The sequence below is a fragment of the Parasteatoda tepidariorum genome, chromosome 6 (assembly GCF_043381705.1).
Source record: "Parasteatoda tepidariorum isolate YZ-2023 chromosome 6, CAS_Ptep_4.0, whole genome shotgun sequence".
Taxonomy (NCBI): domain Eukaryota; kingdom Metazoa; phylum Arthropoda; class Arachnida; order Araneae; family Theridiidae; genus Parasteatoda; species Parasteatoda tepidariorum.
This window is the reverse complement of record NC_092209.1, coordinates 52,171,376-52,188,208: the sequence shown is the minus strand read 5'-3', so window position 1 is coordinate 52,188,208 and position 16,833 is coordinate 52,171,376.

The window sequence follows — 16,833 nt, the reverse complement described above, 5'->3', positions numbered from 1 at the left end:
CTTTCTACAAAAACGTAAAATGCGGGAAATTCCGTAAATTAAAAACTTACAATCCGGGTAAAATTAACATTGGAGGTATACGGAAAAACTGGGTCCTGATGAAAAAAACGTAAAATGCGGGAAAAACGTAAATTTGGGGGACGTAAAATCGAGGTTTCACTGTATTTAGTTATATTAGAAACACATAGACTAACTCTTCATTTTATTATAATAGCTTACGGAAAGCTGATTTTTTTTAAACACACGAAATAGGATACCTAATGTTTTGGGAATACCCTCTGATGTAGATTAAAGCTACTTACTCGCACGTATCATTTTGTTCTCTTTCCGTTCCATCGTTAAAATCACATTCCTTAATAAGTTCGTCCCATCTTTGCAACAACATTTCATAATCTTCATAATCCATTTCACCAATTTTTACATATGTTTCAAAATCAGGAACCTTAAAAAAAAGGGGGGGGGGAACCAAACGTTTTGTTGACAGTTAGAATCTACAATAAGAAACGATACGATACGAAATTAAAAAGAAACGATAAGACAAGAAATTAAACTAAAATGCCCTACTAATAGACTGAAGCCTAAATAAACTAAATGCCTAAAAAAATATCTCTTTACGCCAGGAGATTGGTGAACTCTAAATCTTATTACACAAATGAAAGAGAGGAAGAATCAGGGCAATTTACAGCAGTTATTTGCCTTGATAGCAAATAACTGTTTGCCTTGATTGCCAAAGTAAAATTGAAAAGAATTGGCTCTTAAGATCATTGGCATTGAAAATAAAATTTCTAAGATCCTACATCTTTTAACAATGCTGGCCTACAATAAAATAGACTTCAGACAGTGGCTCAACTGACAACCTAGTACAACTCAGATCCAAGAGCAAGAGTCGTAGATCACAATTTACTGGACACGTTGGATATAGAATGTGTAGCAGACATCCCACTCTTGTGCCTTTGGTGGCCAAACGTCATTGTCATCTACGCCTACAGTGGATCAGCGAGCATCGACACTGAACCATGGGGATAAATAGAAGACATTGTCTGGCTAGATCAGGAGTTTCCAACTTACACGAGGCCGGGAGCCACAATTAAAAACACAAATCAAATGGACTGCCACAACTTTATCAAAATGTTATGTAAGATTATTTTATGTTTGAAGGAACATTAAATATTACTGTCAGACTTTTACTAAGTTGTACAAAACAAAAGTATTGAATTACAAATTAAAATAAGAAGTAGATTTTTAAAAATATTTAATTGCTATTAATAATATTATTAAAAATATTTAATGTCTATTAATAATATTTTTGAAAATATTAAAAAAGTAATAAAAATTTGTGCTGCAATATGAATGCACCTATGTATTCACCTCTTCATGTGCACCTATGAATTAAACAATTAATGTGCAACAGATATTTAATTGTTAAGATATAAAACTTTAAAAAGGTTGGTATTAAAACTTACATAGTAGCACACAAAATATTCAGTGAGAAAATTGAGGCTTGTCTGCTGCAACGACCAGAGAATAGATATTTACATTTTAAATTTAAAATTTACAAATGTGTGTTTCAAATATTTTCGTCCAAAATGAGTGGTTTCAAAAAGTTAGATCGGAGAATTTTTTCGAGAAAATTTCTGATGTGTACATGCTAAATTATATTCACAAAATACAAAAAAAAAAAGAAATTAAAAAGAGCAACATACACGATTATTTTTGCATTTGAATAAATATTTTCTTGGATGCAAAACCTAAGAAATAAATTTCTTTGCACCGTTGGTATGTTAAATTTCACAGAAACAAAGAAATGAGGTTTTTATTAACGAGAAAAGTATTTTAAACCCATATAGATTTTTTTCGAAAATTGTCCACAAAAAAATGACAACTAATATATTTTAGTTCGCGGGCCACAAAAAAAGGCTTCGCGGGCCGGATGCGGACCCCGGGCCGCCAGTTGGAAACCCCTGGGTTAGATCATACTAGAACTTAACGTCTTAAAAAAAGCATACGTACATATATGTGAAACTCAGGATATACAAACGTACAGAGCATACGTATCTAGATTTTGTAGCAAATCGTTAATTTTGAGTCAAGTTGGTTAGTAAATTTGGACAAGTAGTTAGACTAGAAAAATATCCCCTTACCACACGAAATAGATTTAAATTAAACTCCCTAAGCTTATAAAAATATTTCATTTTCTAAAAAGATAATATTATGTACTAGAATATCTTTCAGAATTGTATTATTGCACCATCTTCCATCTTTACATTCACATGAATATGAATCATCGAATATTGAACAGTTTGGCATGAATCTTGAGTCGTTGCAAATTCGACTTCTGTATAATCTAAAAAAAAAAGTACAAAACCGTGTTCAAAATTATGCATAATAAAATAAATTAATACCGTTATAAAAATTAAGTGAAGATCGTTACCTGAAATTAATAAAAATTATAAATAGTACAGTAATAATAGCTAAATTAATGTCTAATCTCAAACATCATTAAAAATCTTTTTATGCAGCTACAAAATGTAATTCACGTTACTGTAGTAGTATTTTCCTGTCTTTACGGGGTAGAAATTCGGTGGGAGTAAGGAAATTCTATCTATGCAAATAAGATTTTAAATTTTTTATAACTTTATAATTTTATAATAATTTTTTTTTACGTTTACGTCCTCAAACTATTATTCTGCGAAATTATAATCTCAAAATATTTTAGAGAATTTTAGGCACATTGGTAAAATGCACAGTTAGAAAATTATAATCTAGGTAACATGTCATTTCATAAAATTATTGTTATTTTTAGTTGTTGTTAGTCTAGGTCAAACTGATAAATGAAAATGACCTAATTTGTAAGGAAAAAAATAATTTTACTTAAAAAAAAAGAAAGTTATGAAAATTTTAAAATTTTTTTAAACATTAAATATTCAAGAAGCTATGAGAAATAATTCAATGTAATTTGATGCACCGATAGCCATCTGTGGTGCACAAAGAAGTCCTAGAAAGTAAGTCAATTTAGGTAAGTGGGAAAAAAAGATTGAAACTTTTTGGAAGAAAAACTTTCTATTTGAAGAATGTTAATAATGTCCATAATGTTTTAAATCACGAATCATACCAGCTTTAAGACCTCATAAGAAAAACCGACAGGCGAAACATTTCAAAGAGTTAAGGAAAAAAAAGTTCAAGTAGATTATGAAAGACGAAATGAAGAAGTTTTTACATAAAATGTATTATTTTCACTAAATAGAATAAAAATAAAATATATAATTTCAGAGAGAATAACTAGTAAATTTTTAAGTTATCTTCAAAAATATGAAAATATTAATCAATAAAAAGTGACGTTTAAGAATGGAAACTTAGTATTTCTACATTGAGATATGCTGTCAGTCACCAACTGGTGGTGTGTCGCTACTTAATCTGCGTATAGGGCTTCATATGGTACAACTAACAAAGAAAAACTGACGCAAGTATAAGATTGATAGATGGATACTATTTTTATTTGAATGGAATAATTCAAATTAATTGTCCTAAAAATAATAAAATTACTTATAATAATAAAATTTAATTATCCTAAATATAATCAAATTAATTGATTATCTAAACAAAATTACCAGATTCGAGGATATATTATATAGTCTATGCTCTTTAATACAATCCTTTATTACAGCAACCTCTCCATTATAACGACCTATACAGAAAGTCCCATTCGTTATTCGGTGGACGCTAAGTTATATTAACGACATTCACAGCGTTCACACTAAACTATTTAAGGCTTTAATGTTTATTTTATTAAAATTTTCGAAGAAACTATTTAAATCATTTTTTAGCGCTATTTTAGCTTTTTTAGCGTAGCACGTTAAACATCTTGAATATTCCCTGAATATTGACACGATCCATAAATTCTTATACTAAGCGGATCAAATCATTGATAAAATATGAATTACTTCATGTTATTAATCAAAACCCTGTGTATTATTATCAGAGCATTTTAACCTGTAAAGTATTGTTTTAAAAGGTACTATACGAACAAAAAAGAAGGTATTTATTACCTATGAACACGTGAGCATTTTGTAAAATAACAATATGAGGACTTCACGCTATAACGTCTGTTTTCGCTTGAGTCATTATATCAAGATTGGATAACTGAGATTGGATAACTTATTTTTTTACATAAACACTGAAATATTTAACGTTATAAAGTATCATACCCGTTTTTGTTACATATTGTGAATGAAGGGTCTTCCTATTCTTTAGTTGTTTCCACATTAACGTCAGCAATCGTTTTGTACTGCCAATAAAGATTCATGAAGTCTAGAGATTGGTAGATGAACCCTGTCAAACAAGCGATGAGTACCAAGGCACGAATTAATTTTTTAGGAGGGCTTGTGGCACAAACTATTTGCGGAAGACCAGTAACCATTGAATTCCGCAGTATATCAGTTGCATAATTGCCGAAACCTTGTTTTCGTCTTCTCAACATAATTGAAGTATTTCAAATCCTGGAAGTTAAGAAATTTAAGCTTATGTATGCTTGTTGAAATATTTTAATCTGCGCGATTATAAGCGTTTAATAAATACAAAAATGAATTAACATAACTACGATAAACATAAATAGGAAATAATAGGACAATCAAGGAAAGTTCTGTAATCAGTGTGAGTTGCGATATATAAGTTAATTAGAAAATAAAATAAAACAATGAAAAATATTAGAAGAAAATGAAAACTTATACCTTTGTTTCTACTTGCAAGTTTAAGCTAGCTTAAGGCAAAGAAAGCTTTATTTTAAACGAAGAGAGCTTGTGCCCGTTTCTATTTACATATATTTGAGCTAGCTTAACTAAAGCATTTTTGAGTGTGAGGACTAAATACTAATTAATACTAAAAACTTATGCACTGTGTACTGCTCGCAAAATGAATAAATAGAAATCGGAACAGCCAAAAAGGCGAGTTCTTTCTGCAAATGTAGCAACTGTATTTGTTTTTTTTTTGACAAGTTATCTATAAATAACTGAAACAAATTTTCACTTCAAACTAATAAGGATTACTAAATATCATTAATATCTTATGAAATGTAACAGATTTGAGTCTGTTACATTCGAAGTGTCTTTTAATTGGTCTGTGTAAGGGTCAGAGAACTGGCCTTGCATCAGAAAGGTTCTGGGTTTGAATAATGGGCAAGGCATGGATGTTCTTTCATTCTCTATACTTTCCGTCCCTGCAATGAGAGCAACGTTGGCGTTGGCCCATCCAATATAGTGCCCCTAAAAGAGTGGCCAACAAATCTGCCCTGTGATTACCTGAATTGACGAAATATTAATACAGGTTGGCATTAGAAAATAAAAAAAAAGCAAAAGAAGAAAACTGAATTATCTGTTTGAAAAGATCACTTCGTTCGCTAAACTGTAGTAAGTAGAGTTGGGTACTGATTCGATGATTCGAATCTCTGAATTGATTTGAATCACCAACTTGTAACTGAATTGATCAGTTGTTTTTTGTCGAAACAGGTTTAAATTATAATGAATAGCTTTTTCTTAAATTTCAGTTAGTTTTGTTTCACAATGATGCTATGTCATATACAATAAAAAACTTCTTATAGAACCTAAACGATTCTCGTACATTGCTTATTAAGGACTTAAGATTTTCCAATTAAAGAATTTGACGAATTCAGAAAAAAAAATTAAAACATTTCTTTTGTAGTTCCTTAAAATTTACTATAGCTTAATGTCTTTATAGCAATTAGCAATATATATATATATATATGAGTCGCTCAGAAGCCAATGCGGTTAAGTCCAAAGTACAAAAATTGAGAAAATTAATGTGTTTTGATACATTAGTTTTTAAAATTCTTGGTTCATTAATTTAATTAGAAAAGTGTATAAAGTCTTTTTTCGAGGTGTAAACTCTGCAAAAAAACAAGATATGTACAAGATGTGTAAATAAAAACGTAAGTATTTAGTGAAATAATGACAGCAACTTAAAAATTTTAGGACTTATACCTTTTGGCAGCTGAAAAAGATAAGAAATTTATGTAAAAAAACATTGATAAAAGGTGGACTTATTCACAATGGCTTCTGAAATTATTATACAATATATTCAGAAGCTATTAAAAAAAGGGCTGTCTAACCTAGAAAAAAGTAACCAACGAGTNATTCTACATAATTTATAAAAGTAGCTATGAAGTAAAAATTTTATTAAAATGTATAAGTTATTAGGATTATTTTTTGATATATGAAACTGAATTATTATAAACTAGCAGTTGCCTGCAGCTCCGTCCGCGTACGTTTTTATTTTTTCTCCGTGTAAGGTTTTATTTTGTTACAAAAAAGTATTTTTCCGCGGTAAATTGTATCCTAGTCTGTGGCAACTCTTTAGCTAGCTAGACCTTCAATTTTATATGCGCACAGAATCACGGAGATTTGTTGCTTAGTTTTTAGGTGAAAACGTAATAAACAGACCGACAATACACTACTACGACTTTCTATACAAACTTATTTCCGCAATTATAATATTAGTAGCGGAGTACGGGTTTTATAGTGCACTATTTTATTCCATTTACATATTAATAAAATTAAATTAGTAATTAAATTAGTTTGAATTTAATTGATAAATTTATAAAATTAACATGTTTTTTTTCTAAAGTTTTTCACACTACACTTCACTACAGTTAGAAATTTAAATCTTTCACAATGAGTAGCACTATGCCAACTGCAAAAAATACATTTGAAGTTGATGAATTACAAAAAATCAATATTTGGTAAGCAGGGGGTCTACCCAAAACCGAAAAACATGGCAAGGGGTATACAAGACAAAAAAGTTCGAGAACCACTGGGCAAGATGAAAAAGCTCTTCATCTTTTGACAGTGAATAACATTATTTATAATTTATTATTGTTTACTATAATTATATTAAGAATTTAATTTTATAATAATTTCAGAGAGAAATGGAAAATAAAAAAAGAATACTTAGTTATGACTTTGTAAACCCGCTCGAGGCTTGTTTTCATTAACCTGTTTTCATCACTCTGCATCAATGTATGTGTATGCATTTTTAGGGCGTGTGAAATGTAAATAAACTAATAAAAAACGATGAAGGTAAAGGAAAAACAAATGTGAATCACAACTTAAGATCTTAAAACATACCTAAATCTATGTACTATTATTTAACAAATAGCACGCTATTTTTAATTTTACTTGATATGCAAAGAAAATATAGCAATTTGATAACATCAACAAACTTGTATACATTGAGAAAAATATTTAAATAACATTAATAAAAAAATTACTGAACTTCCATTTTATTTATAGTCTTATTGCCTCGTTTTTTTATATTAAAATAATGATGATTGTACCAGTTAGACAAATAAAAAGTAATAACAAATATAGAAAATTCTCATATATATATATATATATTGGAAACTATGAAGAAACGAGATTTGTGGAAATTTTCACCTCATTTTTAAAGGAAAAAATGACTTCAATTTTATCTCCAACATAACTCGCAAAAGAAAAAAACAGCGCTTTGAAACAAAATTAATTTATAAAATTGCTTATTTCGACTAATTATACATACCAATTAAATAGCATAATATTATTAAAATTTTTTAAATAACGTTCAAAGTGCGTGGATTTATTTTATAAAAAGTATTAAGTGTAAATCAGCACAAACTTCCAGCATATATAAAGATGACATGAAAGTGAAAAAGATGTATAAGGCTTTCGAAAAATAATGCATTTTCACTCATGGAAATATAAGAGGATTTTGCTGGTTTAAAAAATTGTCTGTCAAAGGCAGTAAGTAGGGCATTTTAAACAATCTAAATAAATAATAAATCGCGCTTTTAATATTTATCTGCATATTTCAATTTCACTGAATAAAAACAAAGATTACGATCACTCTAGACGTACAGCATTGCGTCTCAGGCTAGATCAGTGACCCCCCAGGGCTCGACGACAACCTGCAAGGGGTCCATGTCAAGTGAAAAAAATTGGGGGTCCATGAAATGAAAATGGGGGTCAACGATAGTAGATCTCATATGAGCAGGTCGTGACTTTTAATTTTGGCATTTCATGAATTGAATAATCAACATACACTGATAGTACCTATTTACTTGCATTATACTACCGTACAATATAAAGACATATCTATCTACATTCTACATAATTTATAAAAGTAGCTATGAAGTAAAAATTTTATTAAAATGTATAAGTTATTAGGATTATTTTTTGATATATGAAACTGAATTATTATAAACTAGCAGTTGCCTGCAGCTCCGTCCGCGTACGTTTTTATTTTTTCTCCGTGTAAGGTTTTATTTTGTTACAAAAAAGTATTTTTCCGCGGTAAATTGTATCCTAGTCTGTGGCAACTCTTTAGCTAGCTAGACCTTCAATTTTATATGCGCACAGAATCACGGAGATTTGTTGCTTAGTTTTTAGGTGAAAACGTAATAAACAGACCGACAATACACTACTACGACTTTCTATACAAACTTATTTCCGCAATTATAATATTAGTAGCGGAGTACGGGTTTTATAGTGCACTATTTTATTCCATTTACATATTAATAAAATTAAATTAGTAATTAAATTAGTTTGAATTTAATTGATAAATTTATAAAATTAACATGTTTTTTTTCTAAAGTTTTTCACACTACACTTCACTACAGTTAGAAATTTAAATCTTTCACAATGAGTAGCACTATGCCAACTGCAAAAAATACATTTGAAGTTGATGAATTACAAAAAATCAATATTTGGTAAGCAGGGGGTCTACCCAAAACCGAAAAACATGGCAAGGGGTATACAAGACAAAAAAGTTCGAGAACCACTGGGCAAGATGAAAAAGCTCTTCATCTTTTGACAGTGAATAACATTATTTATAATTTATTATTGTTTACTATAATTATATTAAGAATTTAATTTTATAATAATTTCAGAGAGAAATGGAAAATAAAAAAAGAATACTTAGTTATGACTTTGTAAACCCGCTCGAGGCTTGTTTTCATTAACCTGTTTTCATCACTCTGCATCAATGTATGTGTATGCATTTTTAGGGCGTGTGAAATGTAAATAAACTAATAAAAAACGATGAAGGTAAAGGAAAAACAAATGTGAATCACAACTTAAGATCTTAAAACATACCTAAATCTATGTACTATTATTTAACAAATAGCACGCTATTTTTAATTTTACTTGATATGCAAAGAAAATATAGCAATTTGATAACATCAACAAACTTGTATACATTGAGAAAAATATTTAAATAACATTAATAAAAAAATTACTGAACTTCCATTTTATTTATAGTCTTATTGCCTCGTTTTTTTATATTAAAATAATGATGATTGTACCAGTTAGACAAATAAAAAGTAATAACAAATATAGAAAATTCTCAAATTTTATGCTCAAATGTTAGGAATTCATTATAAATGATTTAAAATTTATGACTGTTATGTGTTAAACGTCAAGAGTTAATTTATAATTAAGTTAAGAAATCAGATATTATTAAAATACTTTGTTTCTTAAAGCTTTTGACAAAAATTTTTAACTGAGATATTTTCATTTAAAAAGCAATGTTCAACAAACTTGAAATTTTTTATACAAGCTGTCTGTCTTACTTAAGACCGTTTTTATCAATTTGAAATATACAAAAAGCCATGCAATTAATACTACTTTATTGCGATTAATGAACAATAATTTCAAGCACTCACTGTCACAAATTCCTTTTGATCAAAGTGAAGTACTCCAAAACCTGGAGATTAAAGGCCATAATAGCGTGCATTCGATGAAAAAGCAGTTCATTTTTTAAAATTCATTATGAACAATTACGTCCCATAACCGCTTAGGTTTGTTTTGTTTTTAAAGTTGAAATGATTATACAGAGACAAAAATGAATATTTAATTAATTTTTCGTAGCGTTTCATCTGTTACATTCCCAGATTGTTCACTGAAAGCATTAATATAATATATGCATGAATAAAAACAAAACATTCTGAACTTAAAACAAAGATAGTTAAATACATTACTAAACGGAATATTATTTACGATTTGGTATTAACATATTTATGATTTGCAAAGGAATTAATTGATTATATCGAAATACACTAGAAAGTGACATTAAGTACTCGTTTGAAAACTTCTGAATTATAATATATTCAAGTTTTTTTTCAACATATTGTAGTTACGAAACAATAACGCAACTATATCACGAGTTCTTTTTTCTCCAAAAAATTTTCTTTGTTGTACATGAATGTGAACATTTAATATTTTTAAATTAGGAATGAGAAAGTTCATTTTACGACTACCCTCGAATATGATTTTATTACTTTAAAATGGGTTGTCGTAGGGTCAAATTTTGAGGTGCTCTGTGAATTGGATTTTTAAGTTACAATGTATCGTTACAAAATATGCATAAAAAAACTTCCAATAATTTATAAAATCTATAAGAAAATATTACATATAAGTTAAAATTAATTCTAAATTACAAAAACAACGTTACAAAAGTATTTCGTGTGACACAAAATTACTATGATGGATGATATAACTTTATGCCACATTTGTTGCAATAAAATCGATTGAAACTTAATTTTTGCTCACAGTATAACACTTTGTTCCCAACACATAATTTCTTTAAAATTAATTAAAACATTTTATTTCTCAAAATCATTTTTTTTTTTAAAAATTGTTTTAGAGAGAAGACAGAAAAATTCAAAATAGAAATATTAAATTTGCTTTTAAATTAAGTATAATTATCATTTTTAATTGAGTACTTGCAACTCGAGACTATATTAATAATTAAAATTGAGGATATTTTCAAAGAAATGGAAAGTAAAAACAAGTTTAAGAAATGGTTCTTTATGGCTTTGTAAACCGGCTCGCTGCTTGTTTTTGCAAAATAAATCACTCCAATAGAATGTGTATGTGTATGCATTTTTAAAGAGTGTGAAATGTAAATAAACTAATAAAAAACGGAGGTAAAGTAGAAACAAATGTACACAACTCGCGATCTAAAATCATTCCTAAGTATGTACTATTATTTAACAAAAAGTACGCTATTTTTATTGTACTTGATATTCAAAATTATATAGCAGTTTGATAGCATCAACAAACTAACATACATTGAGAAAAATGCTTAAACAACATAAATAAAAAAAATACTAAACTTACATTTTATTTATAATCGTATTGCCTCGTTTTTTTTAGATTGAAATAATGATGATTGTGCCAGTCAGACAAATAAAATGTAAGCAAACAAAAGTAGAACGTTCTAGAATTTTTTGTTTAAATGTTAGGAATTTAAATTATTAATGATTTAAGTATTATAGCTAATATGCGTTTAACAACAAGAGTTAATTATAATTAAGTTATGAAATCAGATATTAAAAAGATACTATTTTTATTGAAGACAACTTTTTTAAAGATGTATCAGAAGTCTAAAAAAGTGTCCCGGAAACCAGTTAAAAATAAAAAAAGGTTAATAATATGTTAAAAATGTAGAAGACAAACATTAGAATTAAGTTAGTAAAAAAAAAAAAACTTTTGAACTTCAAACAAAACTTTTCAAAGCCTTTATCAAATTCCTTTAGCAGAGATATTTTTAATGAAGAAAAATGTTCAATAAATTTGTAATTTTGTATACAAGCTGTATTACAAAAGACGCATTTAGAAACTCAAAATATTTTTAGGAGATGATTACGAATACACAGTATCGTAACCTATGACCTCAGTGCCAGATTGTTTAAAAACAAGATGTCTTGTTAAAGTCGAGCTAAGTCTCTCCCATTGAGACTAGCTTCAACATCCATAGTCTCTCCACATAAATTTGAATGCTAATTAATGTGAATATACACGACCGCATCGTGCATAAAATTTGTTAAAATATAACAATTTCTCTTCTACGTCTTTTACTTAAGCCCTTCCTTCTCGCTCCCGTGAAAATGACGGGTTGAGATTTCGTTCGTTATTTCTCGCTCCCGTGATAGTTACGGGCTGGAAACTAATTAATTTTTTTTTTGCCCGGAAAACATTTTATTTCTCATTTTACGCACCAGATAGCAGTACTAGGATATTTTTAAGGTAATTATAGATAGTTTATTTTAAAAAAGATGCCAGCACTAAAGTCAGCTAATCAGCACTAATCAAATGCGTGTATTTGTGATATGTTATTTGTAATCTTAGCAAAGTTACCTAGTTAGGTCCTTTGTGAATAAACCTGGTTTGTGCTCAAGATAAAATTTATTTTTTAACCCCTTCCTTCTCGCTCCTGTGAAAATGACAGGTTGAGATTTCGTTCGTTTTTTCTCGCTCCCGTGATATTGACGGGCTGGAAACTAATTCATTTTTTTTTTTGGCCCGGAAAACATTTTATTTCTCATTTTACACACCAGATAGCAGTACTAGGATATTATTAAAGCACCTATTTTTAAAATTTTCCTTGCTTGCTGGAAAACCAACATTTAACACTGAATGTTGGCTTTTCCTAAAAATTAATTTTTTTTAAATTTCAAGCTAAAAACAAATCAAAAATTAAAAATGATTATATATATTGTTCATACACAAAGCTCATATAATTTTCAGGGTTAAAAAAATAGACACTTTTATGACCGTTTTCTTGAAAATTAACCGATCATTAAGGAGTTAACCTAGATTTATTATTTTTTTATGGGTTTTATTGTAACGGTGATATATTTCTGTTTTGTGTACCTGGCAACTTTGATACATAATTAGTTTGTTTATGTTCTACGTGGTTTCATACCTGTCTTTGTATTAAGTAAGAAATTTATAGTGTGAAAGAATTTAAATCTTTGTGAAAGAAAAGAAAATGCATCACTTTAGAGAACTGATACTTGACGGGCTTAACTTATTCGAAATAGAATGGAAAAAACAATTGATAACGTAAACAAATGCCACGTTTTAACAGCCAATCAAGATCGAGACACCCACACTACATCACTTGCTGGTATTCCATTAAACTGTAATTATTTAAAAAGAAATCCTGTAATTAAAACCTAATAAACATATTTTTCTTGATATATATAACTTAACAAAACGTGCAGAACTATGCGAGTTATTCTTAAAATTGCTTACCATCAAATGTGTTGAAAAAGAAGAAATACTAGACTTTTTTTGTATTACACTTTAGATACAAGATATCTTAATTCACTGAGAAGTTTAAAATATTGTTAAAAATCTATTACTTAGTTATGTCAATGCACAGAATATGAATAACACAGAACTTACCCATATTTTTCAACTGAAGATTTAGGGTATAATTTATGAACACTTTGTCTCCGCAAAAATGATAAAGAAAGGGGAATTTCCAATATTAAAACTCATGTTGTGTTTAAATTTTAATAAAACGTTTGGCTTTCTACTAAATAGTAAAAAAATATTTAAAATCGCAGACGATAAATAAAATTACAAAAAAAAAACTAAATTCACGAACGCAACGACCGATAGGGGGGCGCTGTTGTTGGAGACGAATTCCTGCTAGCAAAACAACAGGATCATCAGTTGCACTGAAGATTTCTTAAGTGTAGTATGGTAATGCTCTTTCTTTTTTGTAATTTTTTTGTGTTATTTAAAAAAGAAAAATTTATGATATTCTTTCGTATGCAAGTGAAAAACGAATGGAATAAGTATATATTATGTGATGTACATATTATTTGAAAATAAAGTTTTATTATTATTTGAAAATAAAGTTTACTACTTTTTCTATTATTTCAGCATTCCCCTGTTATTTCCTACTTTTCTTACTTTTTTTAAATCCTCCCATTTCTGCTATTCCTTATTTAAAAAGCATAGTGACAGCCAAGAAAACGGAATAACGACTCCAGCTCAAGTATTGCAAGTGCACCACTTTTTCAATTCATTCATTTTGAATGGGGTGTGAGGAGGGGACAGAATGTGGTAGAACATAAATTCTAAACTCATGTTTGTGAAAATTGCAACACCATGAAGGACTTACGCGAGTGAGCTGAAATTTTCAGGAAATGCAAGTAGAGCACGATATGCAAATTATTAGAATTTCAGACCCGTAGCGCATGCGTATGCTGAGCAGCGCCCTCTGAACGGCGGATGGATCCGAATAAATAGACGGCTGTAGCCAAGCGAGTATGGTTATCGGTGGTTATCTGCTAGTGGTAAATGTTAGCTCAGTCATTACTTATGCCTATTCGACGAAAGAGATCGAGATTTCAACAACTTACGGAGTTTAAACGGGGGAGAATCATTGGCCTTCGTGAAGCTGGATTATCTTATTGTGCAGTAGCCGCTCGTGTGCAGCGTAACAGCAGCACAGTGATGCGTGTTTGAAAGCAGTGGATGGACGAGTGTCGGACAACTCGGAAATCCGGGAATGGACTCTGAAATGTCACGTCAGCTCGCGATGATAGACACCTGTTCGGTGTTGCGCTAATGGACCGTACGGCTCCCTCTAGACAACTGGCAGCACGGTGGCCAATAGCTACAGGTGTTTCATTGCGTGCTTTATCAATTCGTTGACGTCTGCTGCAGCGTGGACTGCGCGCAAGGACTCCTTTATACAGGATCCCCCTCACGCTAATCCTTCGCCGCCTGCGGCTGCAATGGGCCAACCAGCATAGGAACTGGCTTGCTGATTGGCAGCGTGTCGTGCTTTCTGACCAATCTCTCTTCAATTTGTGGAACCATGATGGCCGCATTCGTGTCAGACGCTATGCCGGTGAACGCCATCTTCCGGAGTGCGTTATCGAACGCCACAGTGGACGAACATCCGGGGTTATGGTCTGCGGTGACATAGCATATCATGGACGTTCTCAATTGCTACGAATTGTGGGTAATCTGAACAGCAACCGGTACATCAGTGAAGTTCTGCAGCCCAAGCTGTTCCCTTCCTTCAAGCCTTACCAGGTGCTGTATTTCAACAGAACAATGCCCGCCCTCATATTGCTAGGACTGTTCAATCCTTCCTTGCATCGCGACAGGTACAACTTTTTCCTTGGCCGGCGTATTCCCCGGATATATCGCTGATTGAACATGTGTGGGATTTCGTTGGTCGGCGTCTCGCTCGTAATCCTCGTCATGTTGCTCCTACAGACGAACTTTGGATACGCATACAAACAGTATTGAATTCTCTTCCTCAGACAGACATTCAAAGTTTGCTTGACTCCATGCCATGTCGTGTAGCAACACTTATTGCGGACCGTGGTGGTTACACAAAATACTGATTTCGATCTCTTGTTATTGTTTGTTTGCTTTGAAAGTTTAATCATTTATTTGTACCACTATCACTCAACTGTGTATTAAATTTCATTCAATTACGACGATTCCTTCATGGTGTTGCAATTTTCACAAGCAGGAGTTTATATAGTAGGACAGCTTCTTGTGTCTGCATGCCCATTCATGTTTAACCAAAGCGGAGGAAAAGAAAAATCGCACAGCTCAAGATTGATACACGCGTTTTTCCTTCTGATTTCGATTATTGTTTCAGCAAAATGTTGAAGCCCTGCATGCCCATTCATGTCTAACCAAAGTGGAAGAAAAGGAAAATCGCACAGCTCAAGATTGATACACGCGTTTTTCCTTCTGATTTCGATTATTGTTTCAGAAAAATGTTGAAGCCCAAGTTAAACTGTAGATAACATTAATAATCCTGAGCCACAATCACGGTGATATAGTCGCAGAACGTTACAGAGTTTTTGCAGAAAGAGTTTTCCTTTAGGGAGTAAAAAAAATTAGTTCTTCTTTCTGCCGAAATTTTCTAAAGTTTTTTTCTCTCATCAGAATTATATTCAAAAGAGCCCACCAGGTGGCCGAGCGGTTAGCGCGCCGGACTGCGAAGCCATTGGCTGCGGGTTCGAATCCCGCTCTGGGCATGGATGTTTCACTCTCTCTTTGTGCTGTCCTCTGTGATGTGTGAATGTGGCGCACCCTGTAAACGGGTTTGTGGCAGTGTGGCGTGGGCAACACTGCTCGCCTCCGTGACTTTGGTTCACAGGTGCCCACTGGGTAACGCTAAATGAGTAACAATTCCGGCATTTTCATAGGCAAAGATTCAAATTCAGTGCCTGCCATTAGAAAAAAATATATATATATATATATTCAAAAGAAGCTTTATTCGCGATCGGAAAGAAATGCTCGTGATTTTTCTCTTCTCATTTGAGAATAATGAAAAATAAAGAGTAGCGAAGTAAAAAATTTAGGTTTTCTTTTTTTCCAGAAATTTGTGAAAGATATTTTTCGTTCCATCCAGAATTATACGCAAATGATGTCTTTCTCGCGCAAAATAGGGGAAAGAAAGGATTGCGATTTTTCTATTTTCATTTGTTAATAAAGAAAAGCAAAGAATAAAGTAAAAAATTATGGTTTTCTTTTTTGTAGAAATTTTCGAAAGTTATTTTTACCATTCAGAACTAGTTTCGAAAGATGCTTTTCTCGCCCATCAAAGAGTAAAGAAATGCTCCTGATACTTTTCTATTTCTATTTGAGAATTAAAAAAAAATTCTACAATGACTGGTTTCAGCTAGAATTACTATTAGATAATATTAAAAAACAAAGGAAAACATAATTCGCCATTGTTTAAAAGATAGTTTGCTCTAGAAATCATGCACTTTCTTTCGTTTTATTTTTATAAAGAACTCCATATTGTAGTAACTATGCATAAATTAACTATGCACTGAAGTTGCCACATATACAAAATAAAAATATATCTCGGTTACTATAAAATATATAAAAAAATAATAAAACTAAATTAAGTAAAAGACGTAGTCGAAGATAGAATTACATTTCAGCAATTTCAGTGTGCTATATGGAGTTGTATTTAATTAACTTCTCGTTAGTTTGCATTTTAACTTATGTG